At 46.8% G+C, this 21,196-nt stretch overlaps 1 protein-coding gene across 2 annotated transcripts in view; it reads right to left on the bottom strand.

Moving 5' to 3' along the window:
* The window catches only part of ZFHX3 (zinc finger homeobox 3), a 288,156-nt gene extending 268,007 nt beyond the window's left edge, over positions 1-20,149 (bottom strand). The window contains exons 1-2 of one of the 2 annotated variants that reach the window (XM_044932121.2): positions 19,611-20,149; positions 19,151-19,510 (exon numbers count right to left, since the gene is read on the bottom strand). The gene's annotated coding sequence lies outside the window, so the exon portion shown is untranslated. The remainder of the gene's footprint in view (positions 1-19,150; positions 19,511-19,610) is intronic. The other variant, XM_044932123.2, reaches the window with a different exon arrangement.
* Between the last annotated feature and the right edge of the window lie 1,047 nt (positions 20,150-21,196).

The raw sequence follows: 21,196 nt of genomic DNA, 5'->3' as shown, positions 1-21,196 counted from the left end.
CCAATTCGTTTGTTTCCTATTCTTAGAAATAGAGGAAAAAGGCAAACCTAATCTTCCTGCCCGAGGAGAATGGCACGAAATTTGGAGCCAACGCTCGCTCGCTCGGTTAAGGCTGGCGGGCGGAGAACCCGGCGCGGCCCCACGGGTTTGGAAGAGTCCGGCGCACGCCAGACCGGGGGGCGGAGGGCTCTGGCTAGCTAGACTTTGCGCGCAATTCTGCGCACCCAACCCCCCCGCCCCCCCGCCTCTTGCCGGGGCAGCGGGCAGGGCAGTGGTTCCCTGTGGACGCAGCCACCTCCCTGTTTAATTCCAGGGCCCAGCGGGGCAGCAGGGACATTCGACGCCACCTTCCTCTAGCTCTGGCATGGGGCGCACGCTTTTCGAGGCTGGTCTCCTCTCCTCGGGGCTCAGGATATGAGCGCTGTTCCCTCCTCCCCATGAACCACAAACCTCGCGGATCCCGACAGTTTCCCGAGACACTGACCATACAGTTAACTGAGCCAGGGCTCGCGTCCCTCATGCTTGGCACACCCGGCCCCATTTCGGGGAAGCTTTATTCTCCTGCAGGCTCTGAACTCCGGACAGGAAGCGCGGGGCGCTCAGGCCCCTGGAGAGGCCAGCTGGGGAACTTACAGCGGCGCAGAACCGCTGTCCCGGGCTGGGCAACCCTCACAGGTGTGCGCAACACACTGCGGCTGGCTCTGCGGGGAAATGAATCCCCATGGAACAACTGGAGCACCCCATTGCGACCCTGCGGGACGCCTCCATAAAACCAGCAGGCCGGGTACTGGCCCCTGCAGCCACCTCGGAAGGAAAGAGGTCAGCAGCGGGCGCACCTCTTGCGCACGCACGACCTGAGATGCCCAGGCCCAGCGTAGATTCCCATGACCTCCCATTCCCCATGCCGGCGCTCATGGTGGCACCCCCTCTCCACCGCCCTGGCCAGGCTGCCCAGCTCCTTCAGGACACAGGTGCCCCAAGCCCATCCTGTGGGGTCACCAAGGTGGGGGCAGTTTGGGGGTTCTGCATCCAGGAGGGCAAGGGGTGGAGTTCCCACAAAACACTCCCATGGAGGCTTGGGGGACTAGAGGGTGGTTCTACACCCCCACAGTCCCAGGGGTCTGGGAGCCAGGGACCCCTTGGGAGACACTCAGGCCTGCAGAAACTCGGCTGGCCGAGGGGGTAGAACTGGATGCTTAGGGTTTGCCGGGGGTCCACTCGAAGAGTGCCCTGTCTGCGTTTTGGGTCCTGCAGGTCCCCCTCCCTTTCGTTTTTGTCTGGGAAGAAAAAGCAAAGCGGGTGGATTTGCGCCGACCCCTCTTCCCCTAGTCTGGGAATGCTGCGGCAGGAAGAATTGCTCATAACGACACTTAAGCCTCGACACTTGAATGCTAAAGGTTAAACTTACAGTCTTCAGGGAAGGGCTTCCTGCCAGCTGGAACAGTGGTGTGGCCGCCACAGGCTCTCCTCCACCCACCCTGCCCCCACTCCAGGTACAGCCAGAGTCACTAATGCTTTCGGGGCCTTCCTGCACCTCAGGAGAGGCGGCCCTGGGTGCTAGCTCTTCCCATCCCTCCCCCACCTCTGGGGGGCTTCTTCCTGGTCTCCTGGTCATCTTGTCATAGTTGCTTATACCTCAGTTTGCCCTCAGCAGGCAGGACTTGCTGGTTCCAGCTACTTCACACAGGTGGGTACTTGTCCCTCTTCCCTTTGCTGGGGTACTTAGTAGCCCCTACAACTCGGTGCAGACAAAGCCAGAGCTAATACACTGAATGCAGTGCCCAGAATGGGAGGGAGCTGCAGGGAGACCTTGGTTATAATGGGCGGTGGCGGGGGAGGGGGTTGATCTTTCGGCTGCGAAGATTTCCCAAAAGGCACATCCACAGGGGCACAGGGGTCTGTATCCCAGGGACCCTATGCTGGTGTGCTGAGAGGTTGGGACCAAAAGCAGAGCATTTCTTAGCTTTTCCCCTGATCCCACATCCGCTCCCCCCCCCCCCACCCCACCGCAACCCCCGCAGCAGCCTGAAACAGGGCCTTCCCAGGGAGAGGGACAGAGGGATGGCAGAGTGAAGGGGTTGGAGCTCTTAGGAACTCCTTAGGAACCCGGTAAACTGGCCCTCTCCTCTTCCCCTCCCTCCTCCCCTCCTTCCCTGAAGGCCTGCACTTATTGAGCACCTACTGTGTGTGAGTCCCCTGGAAGATACTTTGTAGGTTTCTGGATTCCACTCTCCCAGTAGCCTTAGGAAATGGGTGTTATTAGTCCCATTTTATGGATGAGAAATCAGACTCAGAGATTAAGATCACATAGCTATTCAAGGCTCAGCCTGAATGTGAACCCAGCTCCATCTGGCTTTAAAGTTATTTCTACTATACCGTCAGCCTCTTGTTAAGATAGAACGATCAGGGACCCAAGGGAAAATAAAAATGGGATGCCGTGCTGTGGGCTGAGGGAAGGGAAAGGAAGACACTATGGGATGGGTTCTCTGGTTTTGCTATGGATTCCTGACTGGATCCAAGGCTGAGATAGGTACTGAAGGCCACGGAAGACACCGTCTCAGGGCCCAAAGGCAGGAGTGATAATGCAAGAGGACGGCATGGACAAGCCCCCTGGCCCGCCATGAATGTGGCCAGATGAAGGCCACATTACTGGGGCCCCAGGACAGCCGCCCAATGTGCTGCTGGGTCTGCTGGCCTGCACTGGCCACGCCAGGAGAAGCGCACACCGGCCCTTTTTTTTCCTTTGTAAATTTTCTTACTGTGTCTGAAGCTCAGACAAATTTGTGACTTCTGTGAGTCAGTAGGTTAACAGGAAGGAATGATCAGATGACCAGTTACTCATGAGCAAATATGAGGAAATCCCAAGACCGGGAAGAAGACTGCGCAGTGACATCCAAATGGCAGCTTTAGAGGCTCTCCCGGTCCCTCCAGGGCTGGCCCTGGAGCTCAGTGCTACAGGTGGGGTGGGGGTTGGGGAGCACAGGGGAGGGTCTGTGCCTCAGCTGGCCTGCAGCCCCCTCAAAAGAGGAGAGCCTGCTTCGTGGACAGTGAGGTTTGCCGTGGGAGTGAGTCTTCCCTGACTCTGGCCACCAGGCAGTAAAACATTCCTTCTAGGGGCTCTGCAGCAAGGGGATGCAGTGGGCAGGTCAATAGCGACAGCTGGCATCTCTCCGCTGTCTTTCTCTGGGTTGACCTGGGCAGTTTCAACTGCACAAGAGTGAGTGTGTGTAACTGGGCAGCAAACTGGCCAGGCCCCCATGGAGGGGTTGCTGAAAGCCTTGTTAAGAAGTCCTCTTGACCAAGCAATCCAATTACATAATGCTGCAAAAATAACTCTGGGCTGGGAGTCTTGTCAGAGTGACGTATTTTGCTAACAGACAGGGGTATCAAATATCTATCTTTCAACCCAAGGGCCAAAAGTAGACTATGGCACTGATGGACCCCTCCCCTAGACACACAACGAGTGGGGGAAGTGGAAGGCAGGGAGGAGTCAGAAGCAGCAAGGAGGCATCATTTTTTCTTCCTTCCTTTTTCCAGGTGCAACTAAACCCAACTGCTCACCTCGGCTCCATTCTATCCAAGTCAAGGCATCAGTCACATATCCTCAAATTTGTCTCACAGTGGTCCCTGCTCTGAAAGGATCAAGGAAGACTGAGGGGGAAGGGATGATGGGGGAGAGAGGAAGAAATGAGTAGAAAAAAAGTAAAAGAGTATTGCTTTGTTTGTTGATGGAACAGGGTGAGGATGAATTATGTTACTATTTCTATGTCCACTAGGCTAGGCCTCCTCCTACTGTGACCAACTGGTAGTCCCACTTTGCCCAAGACTGTCCTAGATTTAAAACTGCATCCTAGGAACACCCTCAACCCTGGAGAACTCAGATAGTTGGCCACCCTCCCTCTCACAGGCTTTGGCTAAATTTCCACAAGGACATAGAAAATAATGACCAAAATGAGGTAGTTCCTTTCACTTCAAAATTATTCAAAGGATGACCCAAATAAGCTATTCCAACATAGATGCAAAGGCCCTATTTTCAGGAATTTGAAGAAAGCCAAGTAATTCTCCCCACCCCAGCCCCACTATGGATTCTAGAGCTTTCTAGGTGGGAAAATTACCTGTTTCACCCACTTCGCTTTTCAGATAAAGTTTCCAGATATGCCTTTGCCACTCTTAAGATGCTCTGCCCTGCTTTGGTCAGGAAGCAGTATTTTGAGGGGGAAAGAAGTCTGTTTGAAAGGCACGGTAACTTGTCTTTTTTTTCACCTAATCTCTTTCATGGGGTCTCTATTGCTCTGGTACCACAGTCACATACTGAGCTGTATCAGACTCCTTTAATATATCCACCTTGAATCTGTTAGCATTTTCTTTTTCCTAATCTTGATAATCACAGCATCTGATCCTTTCATTCTAAACTGCAGCCTTCCAATCCATCCTTAATCTAGACCCATCTGACCCTCTTCCAAAGGAGACAAATGAGGATAAGCAATCCAGCCCTCACCAAGACACAGCATCGGAGCTTAAATTTACATTCATCCCCACCTCCATTCTTTTTTAAAATCAAAATGTCTCTTTAACTCCTAGAGCTAATTATAAAAGCAAATAGCTTTCCCTCCCTGAGTCATATTCCTTGGCTTGTAAAAAGGCAATTCCACTCAGAGACCACCTTGTCACAAACATGAAGAAACCCGGCTCGTTCAGGACTCCTCAGAGAGGAAAGGGTGAAGTGGCAGCACCCTCCCCCACCCCCCGCCCCCCAGCAGGCTCGGCCTTTATGGAGTCTATTTCCAGTCTGTTTACCTGGCAAGGATCATGTGACCAGTCCAGAAGGAAATGCTGACATCATTGTCTCTCTCACACATGTGCGGCCTCCCTCCCTCCCTCCCAGCTCGCCCGCATTCCGACATCCATCCTCCGGCCTCTCTCTACCACCCAGCCTCCTCCCCCACCACTCACGCCTGCTCCCACTTATTTCTCTGTCTTCCTCGTGTCACACTTTCCTTTGTTTTCTTTTTCCTTGTAGGCTGTCTCCTAGACTGTCTTGGACACACACACACACACACACACACACACACACACACACACTTCTGGGTGCCCTTTTCCTTTCCCTTCTTCAACAAGCCTTTTTCCCCCTTTTATTCTCTCACAGATCAGTGGCTACTGAGTCTTCACTCGGGTTTAAAAATACACTTCCTCTTTCTCTATAGGTTGGACATTTCTTTAAAAAAAAAAAAAAAGTCAGAAAGGCCCAGAAAAGCTTCCAGACCAAAGGTGGGGGAGGGCAGAGCAAGGCAGCTCCATCCAGCCGCTCAATTTCCTGCTCCAGTGGGCTTGGAGATTTAGGTGCAGGGACTTTGGCCAGACAGGCCTTATTTATTTATTTCTTCTCCATCTTTCCCCTCTGGTGTTTTGACCGCTGCTGCAGGCAGGGGCACCCTTCCCGCCCCACAGCCAGACCACAGGTCCCAGCAGCCCTTGGCCTTGTGCAGAGGGAGCGTGAGTAACTGGCACCTGGGATTCTCTAGGCTGCTGCTCTTCATCCCGCCCCAGGGCCCAGGAGGCTTCTCGCATTTTTCTGGCCAGCCGGGATCTGGGGGAGCTGGGAAGACCCAGGGGGCAGGGAGGAAGGCCAGCGATCAGCACAGGTGCCTCCTACCTCTTCAAAGGGCTGTTTTTACAAGCAACCCTGTCTGTGGCAAGGCTCTGGGGTTCAGCTGCTCCCAGAAACCTTTCTTGGTGCACATGGGCACAGAGCCAAAGCATGCTGCTTAGAGGAAATGTTTAATAAAGACACAAGAGCCTCAAACTGTTTATCCTTACAGACAGGTGGAGATGTGTCCCTGGAAACTGCCTCCAAAATAGACCACGAGGTGGGGAGACTGGAGGGTGAAACAGCTGGGGGGAATCACAGGGAAGGGCTCGCCTGGCCAAAGCCATCTCCCCTTTTACTCCCACCTGCCACCCCCGGCTGTGCCCTCCTGGGTTCCCACACCTTGTAGGTTTGGATGGGGCAGTGAGGTAGAGGAGGAATGGGACAGTCATGCAAAGGTGAGGCCATTAAGTAATCATTACTTAAGGTGAGGGCATACAATCCCCAATAGGCATAAAGGTGGGACTCTACTGGAAGAACATGCTTTCGTGGGCAAGTTTACCACTAGGTTATATGGAAAATCAGAAAAGCAACGTCCTGTTGGAAGACCCTAGTAAAATCAATCCTAAGATACTAAAACAATATTAAGACAGTACTAAAGCAATTAAGATACTAAAACAATATTAAGATACTACTGGTCTTCAATGTTCAGATGCATTCCTATTTCTTGAGAAATAGAAATTTTCTTTCCAGTACTGTGGAAGTCATATCATGACCTTCTGGAGACCTTGTCACCAATCAAGGTACAATACTAGTAGAAGGGTCTGGTCTAGTAGGTCTACTGACAGATTTTGCCTCTTTGGAATCTAAATCCTCTTCAGACATGCTGGAAATTCAGAACTTTTGACAAGCTTCCAATACGTTGTAAAAGTTCTAATTTTAAACTTCTAAATGTTATAGACCAAGGACTTGCTGTTTTGAGTTGTCAATTAGGCAGATGGCTCTGTTGGTCAATTAAATGATTTTTGTGGTTTTAGAACCCGCATAAAGTGGTGTTGAGAGTCTCAATGTCATTCTTATCATCTCCATGAATATTTATGGAGCCCTTCCTGAATTAAAGTACAAAAGAGTAAGATGGAGCACAGGTTCCCAGCTGTGGGTTTGAGATGCCTGTGGCAGGTTTCTATACTACCCCCATTTGAAGCCCACAGTGGTAGAGAGAAGTGACAAGCGTGATGGGAATTATGCAAAATATATATATATATATATATATATATATATATAAAAGGGTTCTTGATCTTTCAACATGGCACCTTTCAACTTTGAAGAGATCTGGGAAAGGATTTCCCATCCTTGAGCCTAGCTCAGGCTCACCTCCTCGTGTGAATCCTGCCCCCTGGCCCAGTGTTAAAGCTGACCTCATCCAGTTTCTCAGATTCCCTCTCTGGGTAGACCTCCTGGATTAGTTTATCCAGGTGCCAAAATAGCATCCTTGAGATCCATTTGTTTCACTGCTCAGGACCTGTGGTGATGTGCAAATGCACATGGGTTTATGAATAGATCTGCATTCTTTGTTATGGGTCGCCCCACCCTGCAAGGGTAGCATATGGAGCTTGCATTGAACACATCTCCATAAATGCCCACAGTGCTAATTGGTGCTCACTGATGTGCCCATGATGAAGAGGAGGATAATGATAATGTTGATGGCGATGATGACGCCAGTGATGACCCTGAATTGCTAATGATTCCAGGAGGAAAACAGTTCTGGGCACAGAGATATGCTTAACAAAGACAGAATGAATGCTTAATGTTTACGACTTATACTATGACTTTACTGTGTTTTTCTGAGATCTGGTTCTTTATTTTTATTTTTAAAAAAATATTTATCCTTATGATTATCCATACTTACTAAAAGAACTGACCTCAACAGCTGAGCCTATGGGCTGGATTACAATGGCATAACAATAGTACAAAGTGGATTGGCAGTTGCTTGCTTGCTTTTTTTTTTTTTTTTTACCATCCATCTATTTTTAAAAACATGATTTAGTTACCTAACATTTCTCTCTTAAGGCAAATGACCACAGAACAGAAAGTGTTTTGCTGGTACCTAAATCAGAGACCCTCTCTCCTGATCTGCTTGGGGCAGGTCAGCAGAGACAGATGTGCCTTATGGTCAAGACATGAAGAAAGATGGTGAGCTAGAGACAGATACACCTTGCAGTGATGTGTGACACATAAATCAGTAAACAGATTTTAAAGCATACAGAAAAGGAAACAAATATAAGAAAGAACTCTCTAACCACCTTGAGGAACCAAGATCTTTTCTTAAAATGTAGATCACATAAGACTTGGGTCTTATGCCCACTCTGCCCACTAAAGGCTGGATGGCCTTGGGGAGTCAATCCTCAGAGTGTATTTTCTCCTTATAAAATGGAGATGACAGTACACCCCCGCACGGGGCTGTTGAAGGATTAAATGAGATGGTACATTTCTAGCGCAATGCCTGACACGTGGCAGGCGTTCAATGCATGGCAGAAATGCGGAACATCATCCCAATACTATTTACCTGTCTGCACTACTGGGTTGGAATGTGAGGATCAAATGATGAGGAAAGTGCTGCATAAAATAGAGGGCCCTCAACAAAGGGAGTTTGAGTAGCCCTAAAGTGGAGGGCTACTCTTTTCAAGATTAGGCTCTGAGTTAAATCTGTTGGTATTGGCAAATGAGGCAGAGATTAAAAAATCATCAAGGACACACTTTCTCTGTATACAGGTACCTGATATACCTAATCCCATCCATAAAGTTACTGAAATGTGAGGAACACAAGCGCCCACCAGACTTCCTCAGGTGGGGGCTTGTGAAAATTACTAGTTAAAAGTGACGCGGGTTATGAAGGTAGCTGGGCGCCCTGCAGCAGGCGGGATATGTAAATCTGAGGCCGAATCACCGGCATAACATCATCACCATTTCTAGCAACAGACGCTTTCCTAGCCTGGAATAGAATTTCCAGAAGTATCTTTCCCTTTTTGGAATTATGGAGTCTGACAGATTTATTTCCACACATCTCACTTGCTTTCAGAGTTATTGTTTCCTCTTATTTTTTCCCCCTCCTCTTTGGTGACAGAGAAGCCTGAGAACCAATTCTGTCAGGAAGTTCTTGGGGAATTTTCAGAAGGATGTACAAAGCAGGGTGTATGAATGACTGTGAGCAGCCAGCATCCATTTCACTTGATAAAAATATATATTCATAACCGATCTTCCCAGCACATCTAAATAATCAAAACCATGAATGACAAACACATCGGATACATTTTTTAGGGCTCAGAGGATCTTTTTGGAGTAAGCTGCCATCATTTCTTCCTCTTAAAGCAGATCAGGTAACTTCTTCCCTGCTGCAGAGCCTCTCAAAAAGGATGTGCTATTAGATCCAGACCCCAGGATGGGAGCTCAGCTGCCCCCAGACGTCTAATGCCAGTCCCCAAATTTTCTGAATTTATTGACCAAGATGTTGGATGGAACAGGTTCAAGCATCTTGCTAAATAAAATATAGATTACATTTATCATTTCCCCTCAATCTACTAAAATCTTGTTACTCTTTCATGGAAGGAAATGAATCAGTTTGACAGGACTTATTCTGTCAAGCGATATAAGTTCCCAGTGCTGTATTCACTACAGATTATTCTAGAAATGATTTGGTGATTTTTTTTTTCAGGTAAAGTTCCAGATTGGGACATTACGAACTTCCTTTTTGCTTTTTAAAAATAGAGTCATTAATCCTGCTTCTTTTCAGTCCTGCCAAGTTTTTAAAAACAACGTTACTCTCCCATGATTTTAGCCAATAATGAAATTCCTTTATAAAAAAACTTTTGCCCTGCAAAGAATCTACTTTTTAAAAAGAGAATGTATTTCTATCAGTGTTTAAGGACTATTTAAAAGTTGATCATGCAAAAACAATGAGGAACCAAATGATCAAGGCTTAAGATTCCACTTTGACAGGCCTGTTTCCAGTCTCCCCACCCCCCTACCGATTTAGGTATTATCTGAAGAGATTTCTATATTGAATGGGTTTGAGGCCAAAGACAGCTATGGTGACTTTTCAGACTGTGTCAATCTTGCAAGTTTCAGGCAAGTCAGAGCCATTATTTTCCATAAATATATTGTAAGTCCACTAGGAAATACATGAGAAAACTAGAAGAAAACATGTAAGAAGTCTCGTAGCTTATCTCTCTTAACATGAATTACAGCGGACATAGAGTCTGTACACTTCCTAAAATCTCAGGGCTTATAAAAGCCCAACATTTCTAGGACATATGCCGCACGATGCCATCTCCAAGTCAGAAGAGCCCCAGTTCTATAAAGATGAAGATGGAGGCACAGAGATGACACCCTTGAAATAAAATTCAGATACCTTGAGTACTTATGAGTAGGCATCCCTAGAGTGTGGAGTTTCCACACTTCATGAAGACAGGTGCTTGTTCAGAGGCTCTGAAGAAGAAAACCCCATTGCCCTGGAACGTCAAAGCTTGGCATTAACCAATCTTTGTGACCCTGAAATTCAAGTTTTTTAGCCTATCCGGGTCCACCATGCCGATTGCAGCCCAGGTTTCCCCCCGCTGCCTGCTCACTCACTTAAGCCTCTGGATTGATCAACACTGCTGGGAATGCAAGGAACTTGAGCTGAATGTACTCAGTTGAAAGTTCTACAATGCAACAGCCAATCAGGGATGGTTGTTGACTCCTCACTGAATTCCACAAACCTGCTACTCCACACTTCTCCCACATTCCTCAAGCCCTCACCAACCCTACTCTTTCTTAACTCTGGATAACAAATTTCAACCCCTTGTTTCTTGAAACCATAATTGGAAAGACCCTTGGCTTGCCCACTGCGTGACCTTAAGGTGCCTTGCAAGGCACCCTCTTTTCCTCCAAAAAATGCCTTTGTATCCTTACCTCCTTTCTTCTATTCTGCTTGCTTCCACTGCAAATCTTTCCTGGGTCTTAGAGACCACCCTTCTAGGTCCATCTGATCCCCTGCTTCTTCATTTATTCATCTCTCTCTGCTCCTGTCCCCACTGAATGCCTGCCCTCATCACACTTTTATCTTTCTGTAATCAATCCATTTTTATTTGGAAGTCTACACATGCTCTATTCTCTTCTATGAAAAATGCAATGAACAAAACTTCCCTTGATCCTACCACCTGTTCAATGTCCCACTCTTCCTCTTATCACCAGCTTCCTAAAAGAATTATTTAAATGTGTTCTCCAGTCCTTTACTGAACACCTCCAGCCAGATGATTCCTGTGCACCTCTGCCTGGAGAAGTTGGTCATTATTCTGAGCTGAAATTGATGCCCTGACACTGATGCTAGCGTCGTTCTGTGAGGCCGCACAGAGCAAGTTTATGCAGATCACCCTTCTCTGCTTCTGTCCTCCTCCCTCTGATCTTTCTAGGCACTGTCAGTTCCCTCAATTATTCTTTGCATGCCCTGGTTCTGAGTCCCCTGCCTCCCTGTTTCTAGTTTGATTCTCTTCTTCCAGGGTCATGGCCCAAGATTAAATGTAAATTGTTCATGTCTGCTCTGCCAAGCCCAGTAGAGCAAGGTTCCCACCTCCTTTGTCCTCCTCATTACACTTTACTCAACACTATTGTTGAATTCTCTTCCTATCAACTCAGACCTCTAAGATAGTAGTTTGCAAACTGTGGCTTCCAGACCTTCCACCACAGAATGGCCGAGGAGCCTTAATAAATGCAGATTCTTGGGCTCCACCTCAAACTCATTGAATCTGACAATCTGAGGGTGGCACCTGGGAACCCACATTTTACACAGGTATGCCAGATGATTCCTAATACACACAAAACCTGGTGAAAAAAATGCTTTCTCAACATTTGTTGCCAAGCCTGGCCCCCTGCCCCTGCCTTTGTGCAGGTAGGTTTTTGGATCCAAGACAAAGCCTTGTATTTTCTTGTTTTTAGATTTCATCTCGTTAGGTGTGGTGCATTGCCCCAGCCTATCAAAATTTGTTGAGTTCTTTATCCTTAACGTATGACTTCATGACAACCACACATGATCAAGATGAAAAGCCTTGGAGTCACAGCACCAGATGTGACTCCCTCCACATCAGGTGGTGTCTCTTTCCACACTGACACCAATGACGATAGTCAACTAATTACCAACACACTCATACTTGGGTCTTCTTTCCCATGAGGTAAATGGGCAACTTGTCATTTTCCAAATGCCTCAGGAAAGCCCAGATTTTTTTTGCATTTTCCATATTCCATGAAATATTTTCCATATTTCCCTGATCCACTGGTCTGTACCAACTCTGTCCAAGATGGCAAAGACACATTCTCACAGGCGATTTACACAAGCATTCTGGAAACTGTGGCCAGGCAAAGGACTGGAGTATGCAGAATACATCATCTCTTCCCATGACATTTTCCAGAACACCTATGGCACTCATGTTCTAGGACCCCTAATTTGTATTGTGAATGTTCTTGTTCACATTGGGCTCTATCACTGGACAAACAGTTCTTGAATTTTGTGTCTTATGTGTCTCTAAATACACAGTATTTAGAGTAACTACAATAACTAGAGTAACTCATAGTACTAGCACGATGGTAACTTTTTCTTTGAATGAATGAATGGTGACTTTTCTTTGAATGACTTGGTAACTTTTCTTTGAGTGAATGAATGGATTTTGCGTTTTATTCCCACTAATTTACTTTCACTTTTTGTGCAAGATGGAAGCAGACCCTGCAGTGAATATTGGGAGACTATGCTTCTTAGACATGAAGGAAGCAGTGGGGCCTGGACAGATCTCCACAGGTCCAGTTTTTTCTCTTAGTTGCTGGTCATTCAAATGAGCTTGTTAGAATAAAGGCCTTCTTTGAAATGAAGTGTGTTGAAAACACTGAGAAATGATGACACAGTTTCTGAAGCATCGCAGATTTACTAGAATCTGTGGCAACAGCCAAGGGAGACACAGACAGGAAAGGGCGTTTCAGAAAACCCTTGGCTTCCTGCAGCATAACAAGCTGATAAAGCTTCTTATGGGTTTTCTAATGAGTCCTCTTTTGATGACAGAGACAAGTGTTTCCACAGGACAGGAGATGGCTGGACAAGAAGATCTAGCCACTGCCCCCGTTCCCCGCTCCACATCAGAACTGCTGACACAACTGAGTAACTCTCATATAGAAGATATAAGAGAGTGAGGGTAAAGAACTGAGAGTGAATGGTGCAAAGTCTTGTGGTTTCCTTGGGTCAAGTGACTTTCCCTGTGGTCATGTCTTGTCTTTCCTGTTTCTTATAAGCCAAAGAAGATGCCACAAGCACTCTAGAACATTCCCTCCACTGGAAAAGCCACAAAGCCCCACACAGCATGAATTCTAGAGCAGTGATTCCCAACTAAGGGGGTGAATTTTTTTTTCCTCATCCCAGGGATATCTGGCAATGTCTGGAGACATTTCTACTTGTCACAACTGAGGGGCAGGTGCCACTGGCATCTAGCGGGGAGAGGCCAGTGATGTGGCTAAATATCCGAAATGCACACGACAGCCTCTCCCTGCCAACAAAGAAGTATCTGGTTCAAAATGCCAAGAACAATTGTCTCAGTAAAAAGTTTCAGGATGAACATGTACACATTACTGTATTGAAAATATCAACAGAAAACCAACAATGGCCTACCTATTATATAGGACAGAGAACTCTGCTTGATATTCTGTAATAACCTAAATGGGGAAAGAATTTGAAAAAAGATACTCATGTATGTATAACTGAGTCACTTTGTTGTACACCTGAAGCTAACACAGCATTGTAAATCACAGGTGACGACACTCTAAAAGATACTCTGTGGCTCCATGGTAAGGTGAGGGTACCAAGGCTGGAAGGCCTTCCTAGCGCACTGGTTTGGACAGCAGCCTGAATGGAAGAAGAGAGGTTCTAGATAACTTCTGATAGCTGTAAGTTTAACCCCAAAGTAGCCTGGAGAATCCCAGGGACGGGGGAGCCTGGTGGGCTGCCGTCTATGGGGTCGCACAGAGTCAGACACGACTGAAGTGACTTAGCAGCAGCAGCTTACTGGAAAGGCCCTTGGTGAACTCCACTCACAGGGCAACTTCCTCTTCCCCAGATGGAGGAAGACAGGCTCAGTAGAAGCACACAAGAAGCATCAGTGAGCCATGCTCACGGTCATACAAGGGCCTGGAATGACAGCTTTAAAAGATGTGACTGGACACGGGAAGGCTCCAGGAATGTGAGGTAGACATGAAGCAAATGTACCAATTGGAAAGAATGCTGTTCTTATGCTGACTGCAGGAAAGCCCTGGTCCTACAGGAATGAAACAGGAACGCATTTTACCTGAAGCCCCCAAAACTAGACAGTGTATTAAAAAGCAGAGACGTCACTTGGCCAACAAAGGTCCACATACTCAAAGCTATGGTTTTTTCAGTAGTTATGTATGAATGTGAGAGTTGGACCATAAAGAAGGCTGAGCACTGAAAAAGACCCTGATGTTGGGAAAGATTGAAGGCAGGAGGAAAAGGGGGCAACAAAGGATGAGATGGTTGGATGACATCACCAACTCAATGGACATGCATCTGGGTGAACTTCAGAAGATAGTGAAGGACAGAGAAGCCTGGCAAGCTGCAGTCCATAGGGTCGCAAAGAGTTGGATATGACTTAGCAACTGAACGACTACAACCCAGATGATATATACATTTCCCCCAACTTCCTAGTATTTTTTATATGGCCAAGATTTTCAACATCACCAGTTTTATATATCATAGGGAAGCTGATAGAGTTAATGAAGCCTCCAAGTGCCCCTTGAGAGATGATTGCAGTTCTAATTAAATGGAGGATGACCAACAAGAACCACATGGGGCTCTATAAGCAGGTGGCATTCATACATCTTCTTTCATGGGCAAGATTACTTTGTTCATGTCAATGCAGTCCTAGCTCTTTCCAGTGGTAAAGGATAGTGTCACCAAATTCGAATACACTATAAGATTTAATGTGGTTCAAAGATCAGGAAATGTTTTAAATTGTAAGGGACAAGAAAGTTTTATTGGCCAAGCCAGACTTTAATTTCTCTCATTTCACATACCTGTACTTACCATCTACATGATTACATATAGCCTATGAAGTCAGTGTCAAGTCTAGTCCATCCATTGTGCTTGTGTCAAGAAGCACAAAGGAGAAATGAATGGGGAAAATGAATATTAGGCCTCAGAGTGGGTTGTGGGGGCCACAAATCCAGGTAATCACATGAGATTTAATACATGAATAAGAGGGTCTTGAAGTTCAGGGCTGTCCAATCTACAAGCTCAGGAGGTCAGGGGTATTGAGACACCTATTTCATAAGATAGAACTGCTAATAGGAGCTTGCCTTATCACAAGAAGGCTGGTCTTCTAATCTCTAGAGTGCTGGCCATGTGGGCTAGTCATTGGAGAGTCTTGGCCATACCTAGGTCCTAAAAGGGAGGTAATTCTACTTAATCTCCAAAGTAGGACTGTGAGGGTGGGGTGTAGGCAGAGAGGGCCAGAGGCAGAATGTGGTTCATGGGAAGGCTTAGGGTTGGGTAGGGCCTCTGCCTGTGGATATAATACAGACCTGGATCTCAGTAGCCTGCCTAGCCATACACCTACTTTCAAAGGCAAAGGTGGTATTTCATCTTTACATATGCACTTGGATCTCTTCAATCATTGTCTATCTTTTAGCAAGGAGAGATAAAAAAAGAGAGAGATGGGCCAATAGGAAATCAACTATATCATTGAACAAAGGGTCTATCTGGAGAAAACTATAGTCCAAGAAGATACATGAACCCCAGTGTTCACTGCAACACTATTTACAATAACCAAAACATGGAAGCAACCTAAATGTCCATTGACCAAGAAATGTTGATAAAGAAGATGGTGCATATATACAGTGGAATGTTGTTATTTAGTCACTAAGTCATATGTGATTCTTTTGTAACCCCATGGACTGTAGCTCACCAGGCTCCTCTGTCAATGTCCAGGCAAGAATACTGGAGCAGGTTGCCATTTCCTCCTTCAGGGGATCTTCCCAACCCAGGGACCCAACCCACATCTCCTACATTGGCAGGTGGATTCTTTACCACTGAGCAACCAAGGAAGCCCAACAACAGAATATTACTCAGTCATAAAAATGAAATAATGCCACTTTCAGCAACATGGATGGACCTAGAGACTCTCATAACAAGTGAAGGAAGTCAGACAGAGAAAGACAAATATCATGTGATCACTCATATGTAAAAATCGAATTTAAAATAAAAGTTACAAATGAACTTATTTACAAAGTAGGGACAGACTTACATATATAAAAAACAACCTTATGGTTACCAAAGGGGAAACGTGGCGGGGAGGAAAAATCAGGTGCTTAGGATGATCTGCATATAAGATAGATAACCAACAAGGACCTACTGTATAGCACAGGAAACTCAATATTCTGAGATAACCTACATACATGAGAAAAGAACCTGAAAAAGAATTTTAAAAATACATGTATATATATAACTGGATCACTTTGTGTATACCTAAAACTAACACAACATTGTAAATCGATCACAATCCAATAAAATTAAAATTTAAAAAGAAAGCAAAGCAGGGGCGCTAGAAACACCAAGGGCTCCACTGTGATGAAATCATGCACATGTGCCCACACTATCCATGGACCCTGCGCCGACGGCACTGTTAGCAATCAGCATACGGGTCTTAAGACTCATTCCTGCACAGGATGCATGCACCAGGCAGAGCTCTCATCCTTACAGACGTAGCGTCTGAGGTGGGATGTCACTCTGAGAGAACGGCCTGCAGCCTTTGAAAATGATCGTCAAGCTTTTTACGAATGACAGGTCAGGGTCTGGATATCCCCTACCCCTCTCCTCACCAACGTCCAGGCATAGGCAACTGTCTGCAGGGTATAAGTTGAAGAGATATCCCTGAACCCAGGCTGTGGTTGCTTTGAGGCTGTGTATCTCAAACTCATCCCCAGTGTGGATGCTTCTTTAAGTCTTGGACGTGAGCCAAAAAATACCCACCACCCCCCCTGCTTTCTAAATAGGCTGTGTTTGCTTTGCTGGGAGTGCCTTGTTCCCCTCTACCGATATCCACCATAAACATCTCTTCTGAGACCCTCTATAGCCTGAGCTGCTTTCTTCCTTCTCTGTGCTCTCCAGCTCAGTGTATGGAATTCTAAACTATACTTGTGATTATCTGTCTTGTGAGGCAGAAAGTACTTCCAGCTCAGACTCATTTGTTAGTACATGAGGACTGTGGGCCTCCCCTGGTGCCTGCCAAACAGTATATATCCCGTCAGTGCTCGTGGAGGGAGGGAAGGAAGGAAAACTGTAGGCTAAAGAAGCAGTAAAGACCTCTAGCCAGGCAGATGGTAGTGTCAGCCTCCTCCAGAAAGGATTTCCACCAGCCAGCCTGGGAGAGACCCCCCTCACGGAGATCTACTAAGGGGTAGGCCACGGCGGTCAGTGGCTACAGGGCTGTGATTCTCAGTGAAGCTTCTGGTAGAACCCTGGGGAATCCCTCCTTCTTGGCCCAGCTAGTCACTTACCTTCCTGGAAGGCCAGGACACGGTTCTGTGCCGGTGATGCTTTCACAGAGCCAGTCAGCAGTGCCAGCCTGAGGCTGGCTGTGCCAGAGGGCTCCTAGCATCCCAGAGGCTGGCCCCGGCTGGGTTCTGTCACTGCCCTACTGGTTTCCTCTGAGGCCTCTGATAGGCAATATTATTGTTGCTTAACCATTATTGGCAATGAAAAATAGTCAACCTTAGTTTTGGTGAATTGTTTCTTATCTATTTGCCGTTCCTCAGCCAATGAAAAGAGTTTTCAGAACTGGGTCCTCATTCAGAAACCTCCAATATATAGCTTTTGAAAATGCTTCTTACTTCTCCAAATATTATCCATTGGTGACAAAGTGTATTGTAACTGACAATCCTGAGTATGACTGTAAGGATTTTTCAAGATCCCAGAACATGACAACACAGATCTCTTCTACTTTCCGCTTCTTGCCGTTCACATCTGCAAAGCACTAACTTCAGCATTCAGGAGATTCAATAGAACATTCAGCACACATCATTGACTGCTCTTAGAAATCAGGTCTGTCAATGGATAAGCTATTCAAAGAAAGTTCTTTTAAGCTTATTGTTGAACATGGTAATGTAATATCTTGCAATCACAGGGTCAAAGTATGTTTGAACTAGAAGGGATCTTCTAGGTAGATTTGTTTGAACTGAGATGCTAACGCCTTGCTAATACCCTTACTGAGAAGGTAAGTTAGTTGCTCAAAGAAACACAGCGAGTGAGGGGCCAAACCTGGTTTGAAAGTAAACATGATGATCTTAAATCACCTTTCTGCCACTCAATACTGGTGATAAGTATAGGTGTATGTACATCTACATACATAAATAAGAGTGAAAGTGTTACTCGCTCAGGCCTGTCTGACTCTTGGCCACTCCATGGACTGTAAGCCCGCCAGGCTCCTCTGTCTGTGGGATTCTCCAGGCACGAAGACTGGAGTTGGTAGCCATTCCCTTCTCCAGGGGATCTTCCTGATCCAGGGATCAAACCGGGAACTCTTTTCTGTCTATGAAAAAATATATATACATACAAACTAGAAGGAGCAAGTCTTGCATCACATACACCAAATTGTCTATAGGAACTGACAGTCCTGCTAAAACAATAACCCATTTACAGTTTAGGGCAGCCCAGCCAGGAACAGGCCCAGAGCCTCACCAGCCCCCAGAACACAGGGCATTGTTTCCATTCAAACCTCGCACCGAAAGGCAAGCCTGTCAGCTGGCAGTGACCTCGTGAGACAACTTTGGGGAGAGCAAAGGGCCGAGAAGAGAAAGGCCTCATTCTCACTGCAAACAGGAAAAGGAAAGAGAAAAAGAAAGCTCTGTCTCTGCACAAGGTTTGCTGTGCTGGCTATGAACTGTTCCAGTACGTTCCATCAAATAGATGCCTTCATAGAAGCAAGCCAAGCGCGAACAGCGGGTCTGGGACTCCCCATCCCCGGACACACATGCTCCCGTGCTCTCGCACCCCGGGAGAGTGCTTATATGGGCTTCATGAAGCTAAGTAATAAACACTTTGTCTTCGCCCTGCTATTTATGGGTTGCTTGGGGCATCCTGTTCTCTCCACTGCCCTTACCTTACTCCTTCTAACACCAAGTTTAATAGGGCAACAGTGAATGTGAAGGGTTCCATGTGCCCCTCCCCACCCACTCTGGTTTTCCTGGCCAAGAAAGGTGGGTCCGCATCCATCCACCTGTCCTCGGGGCTCCCTTCTTCCAGGTTAAACCTGATCTCCCTTTCCTGCCTTCCAGGCATCTCCCTAAGACATCTCGCTAAGATATCTGTTTCTATTTTACCACTGCCAGCAATTCTTTCATTCTTTATGATGGATCAACCATCTTGGAAAACAAGAGCGACTCAGAAAATTGTCAACCACCACGGACACCCCTCCGCAGGGGACTGTGGGTCTCTGGACGGCCACGCATGTGCAGAATTAAGGAACAGATGGGTCCTACCTCTTGCTGACTTCCAGGTTCACTCAGAAGCCTTGAGCTCCCCCTGCACACATGGTGTTGGGGTCACAAAGGGATGCCCACGTGAAAACAAGAAGTGCATCCAGGCCAAGGGGCTGTGCAGAGGCGGGCATGGATGATGCCAGAACTGTCCACAGGGTGCAGGACCAAGGATGCAACTGACTTTGGTCAGTTTTGGGGCCTCCTGCACTTGGCTCCTTTGGGGGTTTCAGGGTTCTCAGGGCTGATGGGTCCCAAATGAAGAGAGTCATGACTACATTCTGTCCACCTGTGGGTTTTCATACAGGCCCAGCGCCCAGCTGCCTCTTGGCCCAGTCTTCATCTTGGGCTACCCGCGGTACCCTGAAAACACACAAGACAGGGAAGATGCGTTAACTCGGCTTCTCCCCACAGAACATGGCTCGCCATTGCAGCCGTGATTAAATACAGGACATTATCTCACCATAATGCCCTCCTGGCCGCGTTCCCAGGAAAATTCTAACTAATCATAAAAATAGAAAGAAAAACGCAACCTAAATTCCATTCCTCTTCTTAAATGAGTGATGTGTTCACTTTTATTTATTTTTCTGTAAGTGAGGCGGGAAAAGAAAATGAATTTTAGGGCTTAGAAAAACAAGCTACTAATAGTACTAAGTAGAGCAGGGCGGTGGTGCAGACAGCGGGATGTAGCGGACAGGCCAGGGGCGGGTCCGGCCCTACCCCTGCCTGTGAGCCTGGAGTTTTAAACGGGAGCACCTCGTGGAGCAAAGACAGCAGGAGGAGAGGAGGTTGGGTGGCTGTGGGGCCAGGTGTAGGCACACATGCACACAGATGTACGCACCCCCACAAGCGAGGTGCTCAGCAGCATCTTCACGGCCTGGCAGGCAAGCACAAAGTCAATGCTCCTTTCACCCAAAGCCTGCATCTTTCTCTAGCACCATCCTTTCTGGAGGCTCTGGCGTGATTTAGCTAGTCCCTGCCTGAAAGAGTTTCTCCTGGAGATTCACCTAGCTCATTTCTACTCACCCTTTAGGGATTAGAGTGAATGGTACTTCCTACGGGAAGCCTTCTCCAAAAACCCCTACCCTGACTCCAGTCCAGGTGCCAGTGGCATTCTAAACCCGCCCCTCCTAGCAGTCACGAGGCTGTAATTAAGGCACTAATTGCATAGTTGGTTGTTTAAGGGCTCTCCCCTGTCTTAGATCTGAGAACCTGTTGGTCTCATTAACTGCTTTGCACGTGCCTGGTAGGCAGTAGTTTTTCAATAAGTGCCTATGTTGGATGAATGCTGATGGCTTCGCCCAGCCTGTGAACCATCCCCTGTATCCACAGCACTAAGTACCGTGCCCCTCCCAGGTCATTTCTGCCCTTTTTGCTGGGAAGACTTCCTGGGGAAACCATGGGAAAGCTCAAAATCCCGAAAACCAGCTTTGAGATGCTTCTAATAATTGTGCCCTGAGTTGAAAAGAAAGGACGTGCCCACACCCCTCCCGCCTCTACCTGCCCCGGCTCCTGCCATTAGAATCCCAAAGCTGCCATCCCCCATCAAGGCAAGTGCTGCGGTAATGGGCGCTGCTACTTGATGGCAAAGTTCTAGCTGGGCTAATTAAGCATACTGAGCTAATAACCTTCCATTTTGGGACTGGTATTATTCATAATTTAATGTATTGCTGCTGAAACATTAACCTTTCGACAACTGGCATGCTGCCCACAGCAGTCCAAGTGCTGACCATCTTTCAGTAAAATGAGTATTATTGTTAAAACAGGTATAAATCATTCATGGCTGCCGCTTTTGTGTCAGACCCTACGTGAAAATAAGCAGTAAGCTGGGTAATTTATTTACCTTTTGGTGATTATTTTTTATGATTTTATGATCATATTCAATGATTCATAAACATTGGCCCGGTGCCATTCTGTAATCATTTCACATTTTAAATATTGTGCGGCTGTTCTGCTTTTCATCTTTAAAAATTTCAGGATTGATACCAGGCAACTTAATCCAGACACAAATGCAATTTCATCTGAAAGAAATAGGGTGTGTGTGTGGGG

Source organism: Bubalus bubalis, chromosome 18 (genome assembly GCF_019923935.1).
Source record: "Bubalus bubalis isolate 160015118507 breed Murrah chromosome 18, NDDB_SH_1, whole genome shotgun sequence".
NCBI classification, from domain to species: Eukaryota; Metazoa; Chordata; class Mammalia; order Artiodactyla; family Bovidae; genus Bubalus; species Bubalus bubalis.
This window is presented reverse-complemented; position numbering and strand designations above follow the sequence as displayed.